This window comes from Hippopotamus amphibius, chromosome 13 (genome assembly GCF_030028045.1).
Source record: "Hippopotamus amphibius kiboko isolate mHipAmp2 chromosome 13, mHipAmp2.hap2, whole genome shotgun sequence".
Classification (NCBI taxonomy): Eukaryota; Metazoa; Chordata; class Mammalia; order Artiodactyla; family Hippopotamidae; genus Hippopotamus; species Hippopotamus amphibius.
The window spans coordinates 35,074,397-35,096,507 of NC_080198.1; the positions used below are offsets into that span (position 1 = coordinate 35,074,397).

Consider the following 22,111-nt stretch of genomic DNA (forward strand, 5'->3'; position numbering starts at 1 on the left):
CTTTCCCTCTCTCCTTTTCTTGACAAGACTTTTTCAGTAAGGTGGCTCTTTGAAGTCTAACTGGCAGTCTGAATTTGTTTGACATTTTGTTAAAGATTCAGGCAAGAGTAGTACTTTGGTGTTTGAATAGCTTCTTGATTTTTTTTTTTCTTAAAAGATTGCTTTGAGAGGAATTTGAAGTAAGCTATGACTTTTTGGTAGCTAGATTTGACATTAAGCTTCTTCCAGCATTGGATTTGGTTTCCAAGTCAGCAAGGACTGACTGAGTGTCCCGTCTCTGTCATCTGACTGGTGGGCATGAAATCCAAACTTGATATGTCTAAGCCTGGGATAATCTTCAAATTATCATTTTGGAGGAATTGAATGTGAGTTTAAACAGCTGAATTAAGTCCTCTTTTATACTTTAATAGAGAATAATAACTGTATTTATAATCTCACATCCTATGAGAAAATACTGAAGGAAACATGTTAATGATTTATAGGGTGTGCTTTGAGTAGTTGTTGTCTTTATGATGATGTTTTTCCTGAGTGAGTGGCTGTGTTTTGACTAACTAATTCATTTATTTATTTTCTGAACAGTTTAAATACGATTAAAATAATAACCTTGTCTCCCTCCCACCCCTCATTCTAAAAAACAACCAGCCTTTGGAATGTAAGTCAGAACAGTTTTCATAGATGGTGCTGGAAATTTTTTCCCTCTGAAAGAGACATTAATAACCAGTTATTTACCTAAAGCCTACCTTTTGTTAATTTGCAAATAGCAAAGTTTTGATTTCTTGTCAGCTTGTTTTGATGACTTCAGGCACCTGTCTGTTTCAAACTGAAAGAAGTTTTATATTTTGTAAAAACTGTTTTTTCCCATAAAATATGAAAATTAGCATAGTGTAGTCAGTGTTGTGAAGGATTGAATATTATGTAGATAATTTTGTACTACATGCTAGAAAATGGAATTGGTAAGTGCTAATCTTAGAAAACTGGCAACCTTTGTATCATATTTAAGTTTACTTAAATAATGATTTAATGTCAGGAAAAATAACATCATTTTTAGGGAAACAATAGAAAAGTGGGGGAGGAGGCATTGTTTTTGTTTAAAAGGTGTAGAGATTTATTTATTTTTTTTATTGGCTGCGTTGGGTCTCTGTTGCTGTGCGCGGGCTTCCTTTAGTTGCAGTGAGTGGGGCTTCTCTTTGTTGCGGTGCACGGGCTTCGGTGGCTTCTCTTGTTGCGGAGCACGAGCTCTAGGCACGTAGACTTCAGTAGTTGCAGCACACAGGTTCAGCAGTTGTGGCTCACGGGCTCTAGAGCGCAGGCTCAGTAGTCATAGCGCATGGACTTAGTTGCTCCGCAGCATGCGGAATCTTCCTGGAGCAGGGATCAAACCCGTGTCCCCTACATTGGCAGGTGGATTCTTAACCACTGTGCCACCAGGGAAGTCCTAAAAGGTGTAGAGATTTAACCAAAAATCTCTATGTATTTACTGTAGGCCCTTATAGTTTTTAGAGGATGTTCACTGTATATATTACTATATGTGGGTATTGAAATCCACAAAAGCAAATAACAGGCTGCAACTAAGTTCTAATACTGACCAAGCAAAAGGCTACCAGATCTCCTGCTGAGCTCCAGAACAACAGGTAAGTAGACTATCCTGCCAGTTAGGGTTTTGGTTTTATATCTTGCGTATGAATTTAATTGGATTCCTAATTAGTTTGCATAATTCAGCCTGTTTGTTTTTCTTATGCCTATTTGATACCTCGTGCTGAATTATTTTATAGATCTGACATATTTGCACGATATCTCCAGTAGTGACCAGAGGTTTACTCCTTTTTTGGAAGCACTTATTTTAAAAGCTACTGAAGAGTTATTTTGTTTTCTAAATAATTTATGCTTTTTCTAAATAACTTATACTTGTTCCTTGTATCATTGTTATTAACTGTTAAGCATGTCTCTTAGGTTTGTGAACCACAGCATAATGGCCCAGTGTTCTGTAGTAGACGGTCGCCATCGCGCTGTTTCCCAGGGACGCCTCAGGGGGCAGCAGCGTTACGGAGTGGGGAGGTGTTGAGGGACTGGTGTTGTCTGATCGTGCAGTATGGATGCATATAGTGATTTTGAGGGGTTATAGCCTATCCACAGTTACTTGGCATTATAGCTGATAATCTTTTAGGGCCTTAAATTCTTTTTTAAAATTCCAGTGAATTAATTGTACAGCACGTGTGATCATAGTTGAGGAGTCTGTAAAGTCTGACAGAAAGCTTTTAAAAATACCTGTGTGCTTAATGTAACAAAACAAAGCAGCAAACTCCCCAAAACATCCTGCCTTATAATCACGCTCTCTGTTGAAAGCTTTGTGGTGAAAGAGTGGGAATTCAAGTTTGATGAATGACTGGACCAAAGGCAGCCTCCCAGAGATCTGAAGACATCAGTTACTGCAACTTGTCCTTGGTTCTCTTCTTGAGGCCTCTGGGGTGAGGCAGAAGCCTCCTTACTCCCGTGAGGCAAAGGCTTTGTTTATGTCCTTTCTGCTGATTCTAAGATTTTTGGTTATGGCTGGTTATCACTGATTCTTTTTTAGCCTGTTGACCTCTTTAAACTAACTCAATGTCATTCCATTCCATCAAAGAAGAATTAATAAAGAAATGTACTTTAATTAAAAAAAAAAATGGGTACTGTATAACTTTGCTCGGAGGAGTTAGGAGGAGATTTGGTAAGAAAAATAAAGAAATAAAGAGGGTGTTTCAACTACCTATGGTCTGGGAATCATTTCAGAAACAAAAAGTATCTTCATTGTAGTAAGGCTTGTTAAAGCAGTAGTAGCTAATATTCTTTGAGGGCTTATTGTGCTGTAAACTTTTACATACATTAACTGATTGAATAATCAAAGTAGCTTTATGGTACTATTGTTAACATTTCCATTTTACAGAAGAGTCTACTGAGGCATAAATTGATTCTATCTTGCCCAAGGCCACCAGCAAGCAGCCTGTGCACCTGTCAAGCCTTAGCAGTCTGGCTTTTGAGTCCACATGCTTCCTTACCAGAACGGTCCAGTATACTTTTGAGATAGTGTTGATCATTCATATACCTTGATTTTCTCCCTTTTAGAGGCCTAAATTAACTACTTAAAATATTTTATGAAACATCTTGTACTTTTGAAAGTTGTAGTGTCGTTTCAGTAGCCTCTAAAATTTAAGACTGCTAATAACTTCCTTAGCTGGGAAGACATGGTTGTGTGGAAACATGAGGGTTTAAACGTATCTCTGATATTTTAATGGGTAGGATTTATTAGACATCTGCTGTAAGTGTAAATTACCACTTACGCTTCACAACAACTCCTCGCCACATGTATATCCCCATTTAACAGAGACGGAGACTGAGCCAGCAAGTGGTGGTCTGGGGGTGCTAAGCTGCGTCGCATTCTTGTAGGTGGGTCCATTCCTTCGCTGTTTGCCATTCCCCAGCATGTGAATTTTGTTGTTCGCTATTCAGAGAAACATTTGCCCAGCTGAGGAGAACAAAGGCACAAAGTCAAAGAAGAGTTTCTCTTCCAGACACCTCTATTGGTTTTACCGAGTGATCTTTTTCAAGATATTTACTGTACCGTACTTTGGGTAGAACAAATTTAGTTATACTGATGATTCAGCTTTAGTTGATTTTTCATTCTCTTCAAGAGAATAGTCGGCTTTTAATGACATATCATTGGCCTTTATGTGACTTCACACAGTTCATGAGCCAGAGAATTTGCAAATATAGTATTATATCTAAGGCAACTAGGAATTTAGAGGGAGAAAAAAAAGTGTGGACTGTCAGACAGTGGTTTGTTTTGGTCTGGTCTGATGCCCCCTTTTTTCCTGGCATGTGTATGTGCACTTGGAATCTCTTTTAGTTGACCTGCTTCTCTGATTTCTAATGTAGTTATCAAGGAGCTTTCTGACCTTCTCTGCTCCTCCCCAGTGGTCTTCCTTTTGAGGGGGCTGCATATGATGAGATGAGCACATTGGTAGCTATTTGGGAGGTAAAGACAATTAAGTAACTTTCTAGGCCTGATTTGAACTTCTAGGTCCTTTTGGTTTGTGGTCAGTTCCTTAACATTGCGCTGAGAAGTCTCAAAAACATTTGGAGTCCTTTCAGGTTTCTGCTTTACTCTGTCTGTAGCTGAGCTCTTACAGTTAAACCATTAGTGTCTCTGGTCTTGCGATGATCCCTTTTAAGTATTAACCTTTCTTCTTGCCAGACTCCCTTGTTTCTTAATGTAAATTTGATCAAGTGCCTGGGAGTTTTAGGCTACTCTTACCAGATGTCCACATTATAGTCATATGACCCATTCTTCTTGATCGTGGTAATTGGAGGGAGAATAGGGGAATAAGGATATCAAAATCCATGAATAATTTAAAATATTCATGATTTTGTTTGCAGCTCCACTTTCCCTTTTGATCTCTCACAGTAGTTTTTGTTGGTTTTTTGTTTTGGGGAGGCCAGAAATCAGATTTTGAATTAAATCTTTATTGACTACTTCTCTGTATTTAGTGTGCTCTTTAAACATACTCCTTAGAGGTATAGCAAAATTAATACTGAAGGAACACTTTCAGTTTACGCACACATTTTTTTTTGAGAAATCAGAAATTCTCCAGTTTGCTTATAATAAGTATAAATACCTACCAATACTTATTACATTGAATATTCTCTGGTATCAAAAAATACATGTATTTTTTAGTTGTGTAACAAAAACTGCTTGACAGGTACAATATATAAAATTATCTGAATATTAGTTTCAGTTAAACTTACTGTTCTACAGTTTAAAAATAATTTATTCTAAAAAAAAAATCCAAAGTTTTAGTTCAGTAATCAGTCATTTGAATTTGCAATTCATTAATTCAACAAGTATTACTTGAGTACCAACTGTGTCTTAGGAGCAGGGATTTTAATGTCTGATTTGTTCACCCTGGTGCCCAGCACAGAGCCTGGCATATACTAGGCATTTAGTAAATATTAGTTGAAAGAAACAATGCATGTTCTTGTGGAGTTCACTTTCTAGTGTATGTCCATATCTAGCCCTAAAAGAAGAAGAATACATAGTCTGTATACATTGTAATGGGATGTGTTTGCTAAACCTAGCTGTGCTAATTACCATTGCAAGGTGAACATTGGGTGATGTTAAAGACTCTACACATTTTGAAACTATCTTGCCTCTCTTATTAGGAATGAAACTATGTTTCCCAGAAGCTCCCCAGTAAACTTTCTCTTACTTCTTTTTGAGCCAGGACTGGGTCACATAGCCACAAAGAAGACTCAGAGCACAATAATTATCTGGCAGAGGGGAATGAGCCTGCCTAAGCATGATCCACTTTGTGAAACAGGGGACTTTGCTGCTGTGACCAAATGTGGGGTTTGGTGGCAAAGAGGAAGAGATGGAGGGAAAGACGTATTAGGTTGTACTGGTGGTGACCATTACAGAATTGGAGAGAGTTGAACTGGACTGGGCTTAACGTTGTACAGTGCTATGAAAAAAGTAGTTTCTAGGTGTATAAAGGAGTAAAATGGGAAGTTAAATAAATGAATAAACAGAAGGACTAGAATGTAAATCATTTAAGGCCATCATTTTGTGGCACAGGAGATAGACACATCGCTGTCATCCTGAGCTCCAGGAAAAACCAGGAAAACTAGAGGAGTTCAGGCTCAGGAATCAGGCTAGGGTTCAAACGTTGCCCCTGGTGTTTCTTAGCTGTATAAACTGACAGGTTATTTAATTTCTGTGAACCTCAGTCTCCTCATCTGTAAAATGGGGTTATCATGTATGTGATAAGTAGATGGTTAGGATTAAATAAGATACAATTTTAAAATAGTTAACACATTATGCTTACCACGTACTGTTGGGCAGTGTTTTATTTACAGTGTAACACAAAAAAAGTGCCAGGAACACACATAGTAGGTACTCAAATATTACTTCTTTCCTTTTTTTTTTTAAGATAAATGGCTAATGAGCATTTGTTGAGTTGGAAGTTACAGAATAGTTTCCAGGCTTTTTGTAACCAAACCTAGTGTCTTCCTGTAATCCTTTTATAAAATTATTGAAAGTGATGCATTTTGACAGCTTTTGTGTTGGTGAATCAAATACCTCTTTATTTAATCAGAATAAAGATATATTGACTATTTTAACATGTGTTCATGCTACTGGCTCCTGTAAATAGCCTTCTGAAATCAACGAAAAATGTGATAGTATTTACGCTGTAGAAGACCTGCTGTTTCTGCCACTTACAGCGTAATGTAAGGATAAAGAAAATATTTTTAAATGCCTCTGTCGTATTTTGGTACAGTGAAAGATAATTTCAAAACCTTGATTTAGTTGTCTTGGTATCTGGCATAGTGTAGGTGCTTAGTACCCTGGTATTTATCAGCAATTGCTGAGGAAACAGGACTGTGGGGTGGCCATACTTACAGCTGTGAACCAGGGATTTATAAATTGGTTGGCATGAAATTTCCAACCTCATTAAAATATGATTCAATTTTTAAAAATTATGTCTGAAATTTTTGAAAGATGTCTATTAAAGAAGGCTTAGAAAAATTGACATTTAAGTGTTTTGGTTTTTTTTTTATAAATTTATTTATTTATTTATTGACTGTGTTGGGTCTTCGTTGCTGTAAACAGGCTTTCTCTAGCAGTGAGCGGGGGCTACTCTTCATTGTGGTGCATGGGGTCCTCATGTGGTGCAGTGGCTTCTCTTGTTGTGGAGCATGTGGGATCTTCCTGGAGCAGGGGTAGAACCTGTGTCCCCCTGCATTGGCAGGCAGATTCTTAACCACTGTGCCATCTAGGAAGTCCCATTTAAGTGTTTTTAATGGAAAATTTGTGGGTATTGAAATGGAGTTTTAAAATAAGACAGTAAGACAGCGTAAATTAATAAATTGGTATGAGGACATGCCTTCACGGGTGATTAGTAAACCTAGAAAAAAAGGTGAAGTGTAACGGTGGAATTGAAGATGACAAGAAGGTTCTCAAGGTGTAAAATAAGGATTGAACCCATCTAGCTGTTGTAAAGAGTTGTTACTTTGCTCAGATGAAGTATAGCATATGAAGAAACACTTTACATAGTAATAATTATACTTTTGGAAACACTTTACATAGTAATAATTATACTTTTGTTGATTGAAAAAAAAATTTCCCTGAACACTCAAAGAGCAAACCCTTAATAATGAAGAAAGCAATCATATTGCCCTATTTTGCAACTGAAACCCTCAATTTTTCTTCCTCAAACTGACTCCTTCTTCAGACTTCATTTTTCCCCAGGTTGCAATTTCATCCTTTCTATTGCATAGACCAAAAACTTAAGTCAGCCTAGATAATGCTGTTTCTCTCACACTTGACATCCTGTCTTTCATTTACTTTTCTCAGTGCTTTTAATGTTCCTAACCTAGAGTTAGCCACCAACAACCCTCACCAGGATTATTCCAGCGTCTTTTAAATTGGTCTTCCTGCTTCTGCTCTTGCCCATTTACAGTCTTTTCTCAACATAGCTGCAGAATAACCTTTTAAAAAAATAGGTCAAACTATGTCTCTCTTCTGCTTAGAGTTTTCCAGTATCTTCCCCAAAACTGAAATCTTCACAGCAGCCTACAAGTTTATATGTAATCTGGCTCCCTGGTACCTTTCTAAGCTCAACTCCTAGTGTCCCAGCCTTGACCATTCTGCTGCAACAGCAGTGACCTCAAATATCCTGCACAAGCTCTCACTTGAGAGCCTTTGCACTTCTCTTTTTCCTGCCTGGTATGTATTTCCCCGGGTGCCCACTTCCTCAGATGTGGCTTCATGTCACCTCATCACTAAGACCTTAATCTTTTAGGTCAAAAAGACTTTTAGCCAAAAAGACTACACCTTTTTGAAAGTAGTACTCCCATCCTCCTTCCCTGCATTTTCCTCCTGATGTTTATTTTTGTTCAGTATGCTATACACTTTTTCTGTCTCCCCACACTAAATTGTGAGATCCATCAGGGCAGGGTTTTTCCTCACCTCTATTTGTTTACCTAAAACAATATGTGGCAGATAGTATGTACTGAGTAAATATTTGTTGATTAATTGAGAAAACAATTCCATGGCAATTTGTTGTGTCACTACTGTTGATCTGTAGAGCCTTCTTTTAAATAAAATAACTGATATTAGCTGTTGATTTGAATCCTAGAATATGGCAGGACTAATTCTGAATACTCATATTTACTAATGTTGCACAGTACTGCATTAGATCTAGTGCCCAGCTTCCTTTGTAGCAGATGGGGTCACGTGACTAAGTTTTAACTAGCAGAACGTGAGTAGAAGGGAGGTGCTGCTTGCGTGCCTAGCCGAGGAGAACCTCCCATGGGTGATCCCCCCTGTACTTGAAGATTCGGGAACCCTGTGTTGAAGATGGATTAGGTGTGAGGTGGATGGCACTTGGCCCCATGAATTACCACATGGAGGGGAGTTGCCCACTCATTAGGAACGCCTGTTTGGACTTTATGTGTGTGAAAAATAAATATCCATTGGATTAAACAACAGAAATTTGGAATTTATCTGTTAAAGCATTAACTTAGCTAATACAAATCAGTAACAGCTAAATTATCTTTCCTTGTTCTGTTGCATATCCTAGTGGTAACCCAGACTCCTAGTCTCTTTTTGTCATTGGCTTCTGTATTTGAAAATGGGAATAATGTTATTTAAAAAGCACAGTTGTGTCTTTAATATTTTTTTACAGCTTTTATTTTTTTACCTTTATTTTCTTACAGCTTTATCAAGATATTTTTATGTACCATAAAATTCACTTGTTTAAAGTGTACAGTTTGATGGTTTTTATTCAGAGTTGTACAGCTGTCACAACAACCTAATGTTAGAGTGTTTCAACACTCCTACAAGAAACTGTGGACATGGTAGTCACTCCCCATTACCCTCTCTCCCAGCCTGGGCAGCCACACTAATCTGCCTTCTGTCTCTATGGATTTACTTATTCAGTACATTTCATAGAAATGGAAGCATACAATATGTGGCCTTTTGTGTTTGACTTCTGTCACTTGGCACAATATTTTCAAGGTTATGTATGTTGTAGCATGTATCAGTACTTTGTTCCTTTTTTATGGCCAAATAACATTCCATTGTGTTAGATATCCCACATTTTATTTATCCATTAATCGGTTGGTGGACATTGGGGTTGTTTCCACCTTTTGGCATTACAAATAAATGCTGCTGTGTACATTCATGTACAAGTTTTGGTGTAGACATGTGTTTTCAGTCCTCTTGGGTGTATACCAAGGAGTGGAATTGCTAGGTCGCATGGTAAATCTAACAGTTAACATTTCCAGGAACTGCCAGACTGTTTTCTAAAGGGGTTACACCATTTTACATTCCCACCAGCATTGCCTTTACGTTTTGTCACCCCCAGAAGAATAGGGTCCTAGTAAATATCATAGTTCCCTAAGGACTATAGGTGGGAGATGGTCACAGAGGAGACTGGGAGTGTGGCAAACAGTGTGAGGTTGCCGTCTCTCTTGCCTCTCCTCTTCTCTTGCTTGCTCACTTATGTGGCTTCTACCAGCCTGGCTTCCTGGCTAGTCTTAGAACACAGCTCACATGCCCTCATTCTAGGGTCTTTGTTCTGGGTTTTCCCTCTGCCTGGCAGGCTCTTTCTTTCCATTTTGTCCTTCAAGTCTTTGTCCAAATGTTACCTTTTAAGTGATGCCCCACCCCCCACCCTGGTTAACTCTCAGCGTGTGCGTCTCCCCTGCCCAGCTCTATCACTTACCATATTTAGAAAAAGTAATGTGCTTTTTCTCCTTCCCACTAAAACATAAGCTTCATGCGGGCAAAGATGTTGGCCAGCGTTCTTCACTGATACATCCCTAATATTGGGTTGGCCAAAAAGTTTGTTTGGGGTTTTCTGTAACATCTTATGGAAAACATGAATGAACTTTTTGGCAAACCCAATACTTTGATAGGGCTTAACACAGAGTAGGTTTCTAGTAAATGTTTATTGAAAGAATGAATAAATAACTTCCCATGTCAGTAAATGCATTTTTTTCTTAAAATAAAAATTTAAGTCATAGAAGTACATATATGAATATATTCTTATCATAAGAAGTTTATACAATGTAGGTAAAGCACAAATTCCCTTTTACCGTGTTCCTGAATCTCATTCTCCTAGAAGTAACCACTGGTAGTGATTTGGATGTGTTCTTCGAGATCATTTTAAAGGTATCTGTAGATATATAAAGAAATATGTATACTATAGAAATATGTAGCTTTGTGTATGTTTGATGTTTGATGTTTTATACACACACACACACACACACACGCGCACACACACACACACACACACTACTAACTATGCCCAAAACCTTTTCATCACTCCCACCATAAACTCTGTACCCATTAAACTATCGCGTTCTTTTCATCTCTCATCTTATGGATGTGCCCTAGTTTACTGATTGATACTGAGGTTTCCAGTTTTTCCCTAGCACAGACATTGTTCAAGCATACATTTAGGCTTTTGCACTTTGTACACATGGAGGTACTTTCTCTTGTGTATGCCCTGAAAGTGAGAACAACTTAATCTCTTTGTTTGAAATTGTTATGCCGCTTATTTATTTTTTGGACAGTTTTCTGAAATAGATACTGGAAATTGAATTGCTCAGTTGTAGGGAATGCAGGTTAAAAGTTTTGATGGAATAAAATTTCTCTCTAAAAGGGTCATATCTCTTTGAGCTCTTCATCTGGTGATAACAGCATTCATATCTCCATGTCTTTACCCGCATTTTTGCCGATCTGTGAGTGATAAATAACTCATTTTAGCTGTTGATGTTAAACATATTTTCATATGCTTGTAAGTTATTTGCATTTCTTCTGTAAAATTCCTGTTTATATCTGACTGTTTCGCCCCTATAAGGTTTGGTCTTTTTTCCTTTATTGATTTATAGGTGCTTTCTGTAATTATGGCTCTTAATTCTTTGTCTATTGATATATGCTGGAAATGTTTTTTCTAGTCTGTAACTTGGCTTTGAAAGTTGTTTATGGTGTCTTTTTGCTAATCAGAAGTTTTAAATGTTTATGTAGTTAATGTGTCCATTTTATAGCTTCCTTGCTTCAGAAAGTCTACTATACCAAGGTTATAACCATATTCTCTTGTGTTTTTCTTTGTTTGTTTGGAGTCTTAATTTTCATGTTTTGCTCTTTTAATGCACCTGGGATTTATTCCTGTTGCAGCGTGAAGTAAAGATCTAATTTTTTTCCTCCCAAAATGGATAGCCAATTCTTTATTAGTTTGTTCATCCTGTCACAATTGACATGGGATTCCATTGTATCACAAACTGTACTCTCATATAAATGGATCTGTTTCTCAACCTCATTCAGTTTTGTTCATGCATTTGTCTTTTCTTGCACTAATGCTACACTATTTTAATATTTTGATAGAAGGAAGTAGCTTCATCGTATATCATCTTTTACAAAAATTTAGCTGGATTGTACATTTACTCTTTTAGATGCATTTAAAAATTAGCTCCACGGCCATCTTTGTTGTAACCATTTCTGTGTTTATAAATGTGTTATCTCTGAGGAAAAAAAAATTAACTCATCAAGGTGAATAAAATACCCTATTGGGACTTGGATTGGGAAGGAAAACATTTCTCTAACTTAGTTTTAATGGCCATGTAGTAATACATTGTATGCTTGTGCCATATTTTACTTAAAAATTTCTCATTGTTAGTGCAAAATAACCCTTTTAAAATATTGCCTCGTAATTTGGCTTTTTAAAAGATTGAGGTATAGTTGACATATAACATTATATTAGTCCTAGGTGTACAACACAGTGATTTGATATATGTTTATATTGCAAAATGATTCAGTTGTGTATGTATATATGTATTATATATATGTATGTACCACATCTTCTTTATTCATCCATCCATCCATGGACACCTAGGTTGCTTCCATGTCTTGGCTATTGTAAATGATGCTGCAGTGAACATGGAGGTGTAGGTATCTTCTTGGTTTTTTTTGTCTTTTTTTTGTTTTTTTTTTCTTTTTAAGAACTTTTATTGAGATATAATTGACATACAATAAACTGCATATATTTAAAGTGTACAGTTTGATAGTTTTTTCCCTTATTAGTAATGTATATATGGCAATACCAATCTCCCAATTCATGCCCCCCGCCCCCCCAACCTCAGCCCTCCCACTTTCCCCGCTTGATGTCCATGTTTGTTCTTTGCATCTGTGTCTCTATTACTGTCTTGCAAAGCAGTTGATCTGTACCATTTTTCTATATTCCGCATATATGCATTACTGTACAATGTTTGGTTTTCTTTCTGACTTACTTCACTCTGTATGACAGTCTCTGGGTCCATCCATGTCTCTACAAATGACCCAGTTTTGTTCCTTTTTAAGGTTGAGTAATATTCCATTGTATATATATGTACCACATCTTCTTTATGCATTCATCTGTTGATGGACATTTAGGTTGCTTCCATGACCTGGCTATTATAAATAGTGCTACAGTGAACATTGGGGTGCATGTGTCTTTTTTTTTTTTTTCTTAAGAACTTTTATTGAGATACAACTGACATACAATAAACTGCATATATTTAGAGTGTACAATTTGATTTTTTTTTCTTATTAGTAATGTATATATGGCAATCCCAATCTCCCAATTCACTCCCCCCCAACCCTCCCCGCTTTCCCCACTTGGTGTCCATATGTTTGTTCTCTGCATCTGGGTCTCTATTTTCTACCTTGCAAACCGGTTGATCTGTACCATTTTTCTGTATTCCGCATATATGTGTTAATATATGATATTTGTTTTTCTCTTTCTGACTCACTTCACTCTGTATGACAGTCTCTAGGTCCACCCATGTCTCTACAAATGTCCCAGTTTCATTCCTTTTTACAGCTGAGTAATATTCCATTGTATATATGTAGCACATCTTTTTTATCCATTCATCTGTTGATGGACATTTAGGTTGCTTCCATGTCCTGGCTGTTGTAAATAGTGCTGCAATGAACATTGGAATGCATGTGTCTTTTTGAATTATGGTGTTCTCTGGGTGTATGCCCAGTAGTGGGATTGCTGGGTCATATGGTAGTTCTATTTTTAGTTTTTCAAGGAACCTCCATACTGGTCTCTATAGTGGCTGTATCAATTTACATTCCCACCAACAGTGCAAGAGCGTTCCCTTTTCTCCAAACCCTCTCCAGCATTTACTGTTTGTAGATTTTCTGATGATGCCCATTCTAACCAGTGTGAAGTGGTACCTCATTGTAGTTTTGATTTGCATTTCTCTGATAATTAGTGATGCTGAGCAGCTTTTCATGTGCCTCTTGGCCACCTGTATGTCTTCTTTGGAGAAATGCTTACTTAGGTCTTCTGCCCATGTTTTGATTGGGTTGTTTGTTTTTTTGATATTGAGCTGGACGAACTGTTTATATATTTTGGAGATTAATCCTTTGTCTGTTGATTCGTTTGCAAATATTTTCTCCCATTCTGAGGGTTGTCTTTTCGTCTTGCTTATAGTTTCCTTTGCTGTGCAGAAGCTTTGATGTTTCATTAGGTCCCACTTATTTATTTTTGTTTTTATTTCCATTACTCTAGGGGGTGGATCAAAAAAGATCTTGCTGTTATTTATGTCGAAGAGTGTTCTTCCTGTGTTTTCCTCTAGGAGTTATATAGTGTCTGGCCTTACATTTAGGTCGTTAATCCATTTGGAGTTTATTTTTGTGTATGGTGTTAGGGAGTGTTCTAATTTCGTTCTTTTACATGTAGTTGACCAGTTTTCCCAGCACCACTTATTGAAGAGGCTGCCTTTTCTCCATTGTATATCCTTGCCTCCTTTGTCATAGATTAGTTGACCATAGTTTATCTCTGGGCTTTTTATCCTGTTCCATTGATCTGTATTTCTCTTTTTGTGCCAGTACCATACTGTCTTGATCACTGTAGCCTTGTAGTATAGCCTGAAGTCAGGAACCCTGACTCCCCCAACTCCGTCTTTGCTTCTCAAGATTGCTTTGGCTATTCGGGGTCTTTTGCATTTCCATACAAATTGTAAAATTTCTTGTTCTAGTTCTGTGAAAAATGCCATTGGTAATTTGATCGAGATTGCACTGAATCTGTAAATTGCTTTGGGTAGTATAGTCATTTTCACAATGTTGATTCTTCCAGTCCGAAAACATGGTATGTCCCTTCATCTGTTTGTGTCGTCTTTGGTTTCTTTCATTAGTGTCTTATATAGTTTTCTGAGTACAGGTCTTTTACCTCCTTGGTTAGGTTTATCCCTAGGTATTTTATTCTTTTTGTTGCAGTGGTGAATGGGATTGTTTCCTTAATTTTTTCTTTCTGATCTTTCATTGTTGGTGTATAGAAATGCAAGAGATGAGAACTCGAGGTTTGGGGGGGGGGCGGGGGGTGAAGGGGAAGCTGAGACGAAGCGAGAGAGTAGCACAGACATATATATAGTACCAACTGTTAAATAGATAGCCAGTGGGAAGTTGTTGTATAACAAAGGGAGTCCAACTCGAGGATGGAAGATGCCTTAGAGGACTGGGACGGGGAGGGTGGGGTGGGGTGGGGAGTTGAGGGAGAGAGGGAATACGGGGATATGTGTATAAAAACAGATGATTGAACTTGGTGTACCCCCCAAAAATAATAAATAAATTAAAAAAAAAAAGAAATGCAAGAGATTTCTGTGTGTTAATTTTGTATCCTGCAGCTTTACCAAATGCATTGATTAGCTCAAGTAGTTTTCTGGTGGCATCTTTAGGATTTTCTATGTATAGTATCATGTCATCTGCGAACAGTGACAGTGTTACTTCTTTTCCAATTTCCTTTTATTTCTTTTTCCTCTCTGATTGCTGTGGCAAGGACTTCCAAAACTGTGTTGAATAGTAGTGGCGAGAGTGAACATCCTTGTCTTGTTCCTGATCTTAGAGGGAATGCTTCCAGTGTTTCACCATTGAGAATGATGTTTGCTGTGGGTTTGTCATATGTGGCCTTTATTATGTTGAGATAGGTTCCCTCTATGCCCACCTTCTGGAGAGTTTTTATCATAAATGGGTGTTGAATTTTATCAGAAGCTTTTTCTGCATCTATTGAGATGATCATGTGGTTTTTATCCTTCAGTTTGTTAATATGGTGTATCACATTGATTGATTTGCATATATTGAAGAATCCTTGCATTCCTGGGATAAACCCCACGTGATCATGGTGTATGAGCCTTTTAATGTGTTGTTGGATTCTGTTGGCTAGTATTTTGTTGAGGATTTTTGCATCTAAATTCATCTGTGATATTGGTCTGTAATTTTCTTTTTTTGTAGTATCTTTGTCTGGTTTTGGTATCAGGTTGATGGTGGCCTCATAAAATGAGTTTGGGAGTGTTCCTTGCTCTGCAGTTTTTTGGAAGAGTTCGAGAAGGATGGGTGTTAGCTCTTCTCTAAATGTTTAATAAAATTCACCTGTGAATCCATAGTGGGTGTAGGTATCTTTTTGAATCAATGTTTTCATTTCCTTTCATTTCACATACCCAGAAGTGGGATTGCTGGATCATATGGTAGTTCTATGTTTAATTTTTTGAGGAATCTACATACTGTTTTCACAGAGTGCCGACACCAATTTGTATTCCCACCAATAACAAACAAGGGTTCCCTTTCCTTCACATCCTCACCAACGCTTGTTATTTCTTGTCTTTCTGATAATAGCCATTCTGACAGATGTGAGGTGATATCTCACTGTGGTTTTGATTTCCATTTCCCTGATGATGTAATGTTGAGCACTTTTTTTAAAAATTAGGGTATTCTTGAGTTGTCGGTTTTGTTTTAAAGCTTTTACTGGTTTTGTAAATTAATAAGTACTGATTTGTTCAACTGAGGTAGATAAGCCCTGTGTTGTGTTTACATAATGATGAGAAAGTTACCTTAGGGTCAGATTTAACTTAGATGATTTGAGTGGCTAAGATTTGTCAACTTAACAGACTTTTATCTCCCTAGTTAAACATGTAGCAGTGGGTTAAAAACAACAACAAACAACTTAATAAAACAGTAGAAAATTTCTGCCCCTGATAATCAAGTTACATTGACATTTGACAGATGGAAGCATAAGATTTAATGTAGATAGCCTGTCAAATAGGATGTGCACAAGGTCAGGGAGTGATGATTAACTGTTGTGGAGAGTGAAAGGCCAACTGAAACCTGCACCTGTTGGGGAACAAAAAATATAGTGACTCTACTACTAGCATTTACTATCAAGGGCAGGGTTAACTTTGCAAATCTGCCCAAAATAGAGCATCTGACTTACCGAATTGTTTGCATTTACCATATTTATAGCATACTTGAAATTATTACTGACCTTCGATGTGTTGAGTTGAGGGAGAGGAGTGCAAATTCAGACATTTCAGTGGGAATTTTCCTTTTAACTGTCTGGTAAATATTTACTGAATTAAAGCATTTTCTTGCAACCACCATACAACTAGGTCATATCTTTATAGTCACACTGAGTTTCTGTTCTTCTTCCTAAGTGCTTTAAAAATTGTTTATGTCCAACATGTTAAATCATTTGGCTTGAGACTCATGCTATAGAAATCTCTCTTGGATTATTGTAACTTTTCTATGTAATAAGTACTCTTACTCAGTTTTAATCATAGCCTTGAAAATCAAGTGCATTAACGTGGAGCCGAGTAGTGTAAGCTTAGAATGTGGACTGCATGGGTAAAACTGAAGCAGGATGGGAGGGGAAGCATCATGTAACTGTTGTTCAGATGACTTTTACATCTTTTAAAAGCTCTATTAAAAGGTAAGTATTCCATGGTGGTTTTATTTTACATTGATATATCACTAAAAATGAAATAGTAAATTTAGTTCAGTTTTATTCTGCTTGGGTTTTGTTTTTATTTTCTTTGTGTGCCTGTGTGTTTGACATAAAAGCTGGCTTTGTACATTTAGCTTCACTTTTTAAATTGTTATTTATATTTCTTAGAAGTGTTTCATATTTTAGAATAGCTTTACTGGCTTCAGTCTCTTTTATTAGAACCTCTTATAAATATCTAGGCTCCTGTTTAGTTCACTGAAATAATTCTAAATAAGATGAGCAAGGTCCAGATTAGTTAGTTCATGAGAACTTATTTAAATAAATAACTCAGTGTATTCTGGTCACCACAAGAGGAATTATAATATCAAAATCAATGATAAGATAAAGACAGTAAAACAATTTAACATAAATAGCAAATAAATGAATAAAAGAAAATAAATGAAAAGTGAATTTAATTTTTATGTTTGAAGCTTCTGGATATTTTACTTGTTTTTTTCCTCCTACTGCATAAAAAGACAGCAGACTAGCAATAAAGAGAAGATCTGACAGATGTTCTACAGCAAAAGGCTTCATCAGTTTATTTCTCATGATCCTATTAAGATGATGAACTGATTGTTTATTGGTTAAAATCTAAGTGATGCTGTAAGATTGAAAAATGTCACAGCCCTTTTTAACAACTTTGTATGGTGACAGATGGTAACTAGTCTTATTGAAGTGATCATTTCATCAATGTATAAAAATACCAAATCACTACACCTGAAACTTATGTAATATTTTATGTTAATTATAACGCAATTTTTTTAAAGTTACATTCTTAGTTTCAGCTATATAAGACTTATATTTCCGCCAACTCATGTCTTTTTGGCTTTGAAGATTTATTAATAATATTATTATTGCATTATGTGGCTCGCTGCACAAAATACACTGGTGTATTTCAGGAGTTCATGAGCCTGAGCAGTGGATGACATCTTCAAAGCCTAGTAAACCAGCAGATAATTTTGTTACATCAGACCCAAGATGAAGTTTCAAGAGTATATGTAGAGATGACCCACTAAGTTAGTGCCATAGGAACTTGAATCTGTCAATATTACATAACAATTAACTCAGCATTTGCTATGTAGCTCTATGCTAAGTGCCCTTCATGATTTATCCTACTTATCCTTTATAAGTGATATTATTCGCACAAATAAGGCGCTTGGTGAAAGTCACATAGCCAAGTAAATAATGGACCCAGGATTTTAAAAAGTTGACATAAATAATAATCGTCCTTCACTTGCTATTTTCAGTGAGCATATAGGTGACATTCCCATATGCTTTTATGGATCTACCTAAATTCTTCTAATGATTACAGAGTATTTCCTAGTGTAGGTGTATCATAATGTATGTAGCCATCTCATTCACATGTGATGAACACACAGGCTGTTTCTGGCTTCTCGCTGTTACAGATAGTACTGCAGCAAACGTCATTGGCTATGTAACCTTCTACACATTTGTGTTGTATGAAAAGTTCTTTTGTTATTGTTGTTCAAGAGTGTTTATTTTTTATTGAAGTATAGTTGATTTACAACGTTGTGTTAATTTCAGGTGTACAGCAAGGTGATTCAGTTATACATACATATATATCTATTCTTTTTCAGATTCTTTTCCATTATAGGTTATTTTAAGGTATTGAATATAGTTCCCTGTGCTCTACAGTAGGTCCTTGCTGTTTATCTATTTTATATATAGTAGTGTGTATCTGTTAATCTCAAACTCCTAATTTATCCCTCCCTTGCCGTTATGTTTTGGTAACCATGTTTGTTTTCTATGTCTCTGAGTCTATTTCTGTTTTGTAAATAAATTCATTTGTATCACTTTTTTAGATTCTACATATTGTGTTATATGAAAGGTTCTTAACAGAATTATTGCTCAGAGTTTGTCTTTTAAATCTTTATATGTAAAATTATTTATTATTAAATTTCTTTCCAAAAAGGTAGTACCAGTGTATACACTCTCCCTTTGTCTGCTTTCCTTGCCAACTCTGGATATTTTTAGTTTTAAAAATTTTACCCATTGGAAAGGTGAAAAAAATAGTATGTGATTAAAAAGTCTTACTATTTCACTACTAATGAGATTGAGCATATTTTTGTAAGTATTAACTCTGATTTTTAATGTGGATTAATTACATATTTTGCCAGTTTTTCTTTTCTTTTTGTTGAATTATAGGAGCTTGTATATGGAAATTAACCCATTATCTTATTACATGTTGCTAATATTTTCACCCATCTCAACTGTCTTATTTATTTTTGTTGAAGTATAATTGACATATAACATTATATTAGTTTCAGGCATACAGCATAATGATTTGATATCTCTATACATTGTGAATAATTACTGCAATAAGTCTAGTTAACATGTCACCATGCATAGTTAGAAAAAAATTTTTTTCATGTGATGAGAACTTCTAAGACCTACTCTCTTATCTGCGAATTTTATTTATGGTATCTTTTGCCACATAGAAATTTTATACTTTTATGTTTTTGTTGTCACTCCTTTATGGTTTCTCTGATTGGGTTCAGAGTTTTTTGGGGTTTTTTCAGAGTGATCTTTTTAAAAAAACAAATTTGATCCTTTCTCTGCTTTAAAAGACCCTTGGTTGCTTCCCACTGAGAGATAGTATAATACAGTGTTTGAGGACATAGAATATGGACATTTTCCTAGGTTTGAAACCTGGTTTTCCTACTTACTAGTTGTGGGACACTGGCGGGTAGTACCTGTTCTGTGCTTGTTTCCTCATGATGGTGATGTCACCTTGTCCAGTTGTTGAGAGTATTAAATGGGTTAATATGTTTAAGTGCTTTGGACAGTACCCAGAACATGGTAAATCCTCAGTAAGTATCAGCTGCATTATTCCTTCTCTTCCTGTCCAGTTTCATTGTGTGCCACTTACCCGGTTGGTTTCCACGCTTTAGCCACAATGGCCTTCTCTCAGTTCCTCCCCACGTTAGAGCCTTTGTATGTGTTGCTCCCTATGCCTGGACTGCTTTTTCCCTTCTTGCCCTTTGGCCTAACAGCTACAGCTATTTCCCCTTTAGTCTCAGCTTAAATACCTCTTTTTTTTTTTTTTCCAGGGACGCTGTCAGTGACCTCTTATTTTAGGTTAGGTCTTCCATTGTGTTCTATCGTAGAACCCATTACTGCTTTTCCTTCAGAGCATAGCACTTTAAATAATTGTTTTAAATTGTTGGCTTAAATTGTCTTCCACCTGTTGAAAATAAGCGTCATGAATGTGGGAACCAAGTCTCTCTTGTTTGCTTTACTTTTATCCCCTAGAATAGTGGATGGTAATGAGCTGGTGTTTGATAAATACAGGGAGTGAATGGATTAGTAGGTAGAATGGTACAGTTTGAATGTTTTGGCCTTGAGGTAGAAAAGTAAACTGAGAGAACAAAGCTTTAAATCTCACTACCAGGTTTCTATTCAGTTGTTCCTATCTGTGAAAGTGTGCGTTTCAGTGCTTATGAAAGTTGTGTGAAAAGATTTCAGGTAACTGGCAGTTACTTCAAATGGGATAGCCATAATTTTAAAAGTTACTAAGAATTTCTCTATTCTCAATATGAAATTTAGTTTTAAAATCTGAAAACAATGTTATGCTCATTTTACAGATTTTAAAAACGGACATAACATAGTCTGTGTAAGATTGCATAGTTAGTTATGGGTAGAGCTGGGATAGAATCTGGGTATCCCTATCAGCCAGCTCATGCTGTTGTACTTCAGGTAGATTAGACCTTTTCAAACAGTATGTTAAAATTTAAACTAACTTAGTGTTTAAAAGATTTTTATGAGAATCTATTATTGGGGATATAATACAGAATCAGAATCTTTTTGAGAGGTTCAGAGTCATTTGCTCTTATAGGCATCATCTAGGCAGCTGTGGCTGTTGAGTTCCTATCCCACCTTTATAGTTTTCTGCCCTTGCGGTTAGTTTGCATCACGCCCTCCTGCAGCAGCTTCTTTTCCCCCTTGCATTTACTCTTTCTAATCTGTTAGGCACATACCAAGGCAGTATGTTAGATTGTTTTACATGTATGTAAAGGAAGAATAAAAAGATGCATCCGTGCTGCAGCATGGATGGGCCTCAAAAACATGCTGAGTGAAAGAAGTCAGATGTAAATGACCACATACTATACAACTCCATTTATGTGAAATGTCCAGAAGAGGCAAAATCTCTAGAGACAGAAAGCAGATTAGTGGTTGCCTGAGGTTAGGGATGGAATGGAGAACTGCAAGTGGGAATGAAGTTTCTTTCCAAGGTGATGGAAATATTCTAAAATTGGATTATAGTGATGGTTATACAACTCTGTAAATTTACTAAAAATTATTGTACACTTAAAATGGGAAATTTTGGCATGTGAATTATATCCCATGAAAGCTCTTTTCAAAAAAAAAAAATGGTTTTGGGGCTTATTTTGGAGGGATTGGGTTCTCTTTATAAGTGTAATTGTAGACAAATATAGTTGATACTTTTTGGTTCTGCGTAGTATTCCAGTTAAATGAAATGGAAAACTAGATAAAACAGTACTCTGTATCCTGAATCTTATTCATTGGGTAAGACAGAGCACTGAAAGCTAGTTTTTCCCTCTAGGATTTCATTAGGAATTGGGAGTTTTTGTGGATAGTGGTGCTCAGTATTATAATCTAAGTTGAAGGGGTAGTGATTCATATATATGTTTATTTTTTGTGATTTTTATTTTAATTTTTTAATTAAAAAAAATTTATTTACTGATTTGGTTGTGCTGGGTCTTAGTTGTGGCATGCATGTGGGATCTAGTTCCCTGACCAGGGATTGAATCCTGGACCCCCTTCATTGGAGCGTGGAGTCTTAATCACTGCTCCACCAGGGAAGTCCCTATTGTGATTTTTATTTATTTATTTATTTATTTTTAATATTTATTTATTTTATTTTTTGTTTATTTGGTGCATTGGGTCTTAGTTCCTGCTCGTGGGCTTTCTGTGGTTGCAGAGAGCGGGGGCTACTCCTCATTGCAGTGCTCAGGCTTCTTTTTGCGATGGCTTCTCTTGTTTCGGAACACAGGCTCTAGGGCGAGTGGGCTTCAGTAGTTGTGGCATGTGGGCTCAGTAGTTGTGGCACACAGGCTTGGTTGCTCTGCGGCATGTGGGATCTTCCCGGACCAGGGCTCAAACCTGGGTCCCCTGCATTGGCAGGCGGATTCTTCACCACTGCTCCTCCAGGGAAGCCTCCTTCTTGTGATTTTTAGATATCAAGATCTTGATAGCTCTTTCTCTCTCTGTGCGTGTGCGCGCACACACAC

At 36.6% G+C, this 22,111-nt stretch overlaps 1 protein-coding gene across 4 annotated transcripts in view; it reads left to right on the top strand.

The window, feature by feature from the left end:
* Positions 1 to 22,111, top strand: part of SFMBT1 (Scm like with four mbt domains 1) — a 133,282-nt gene that overhangs the window by 46,312 nt on the left and 64,859 nt on the right. The gene's annotated exons all lie outside the window — the stretch shown is intronic.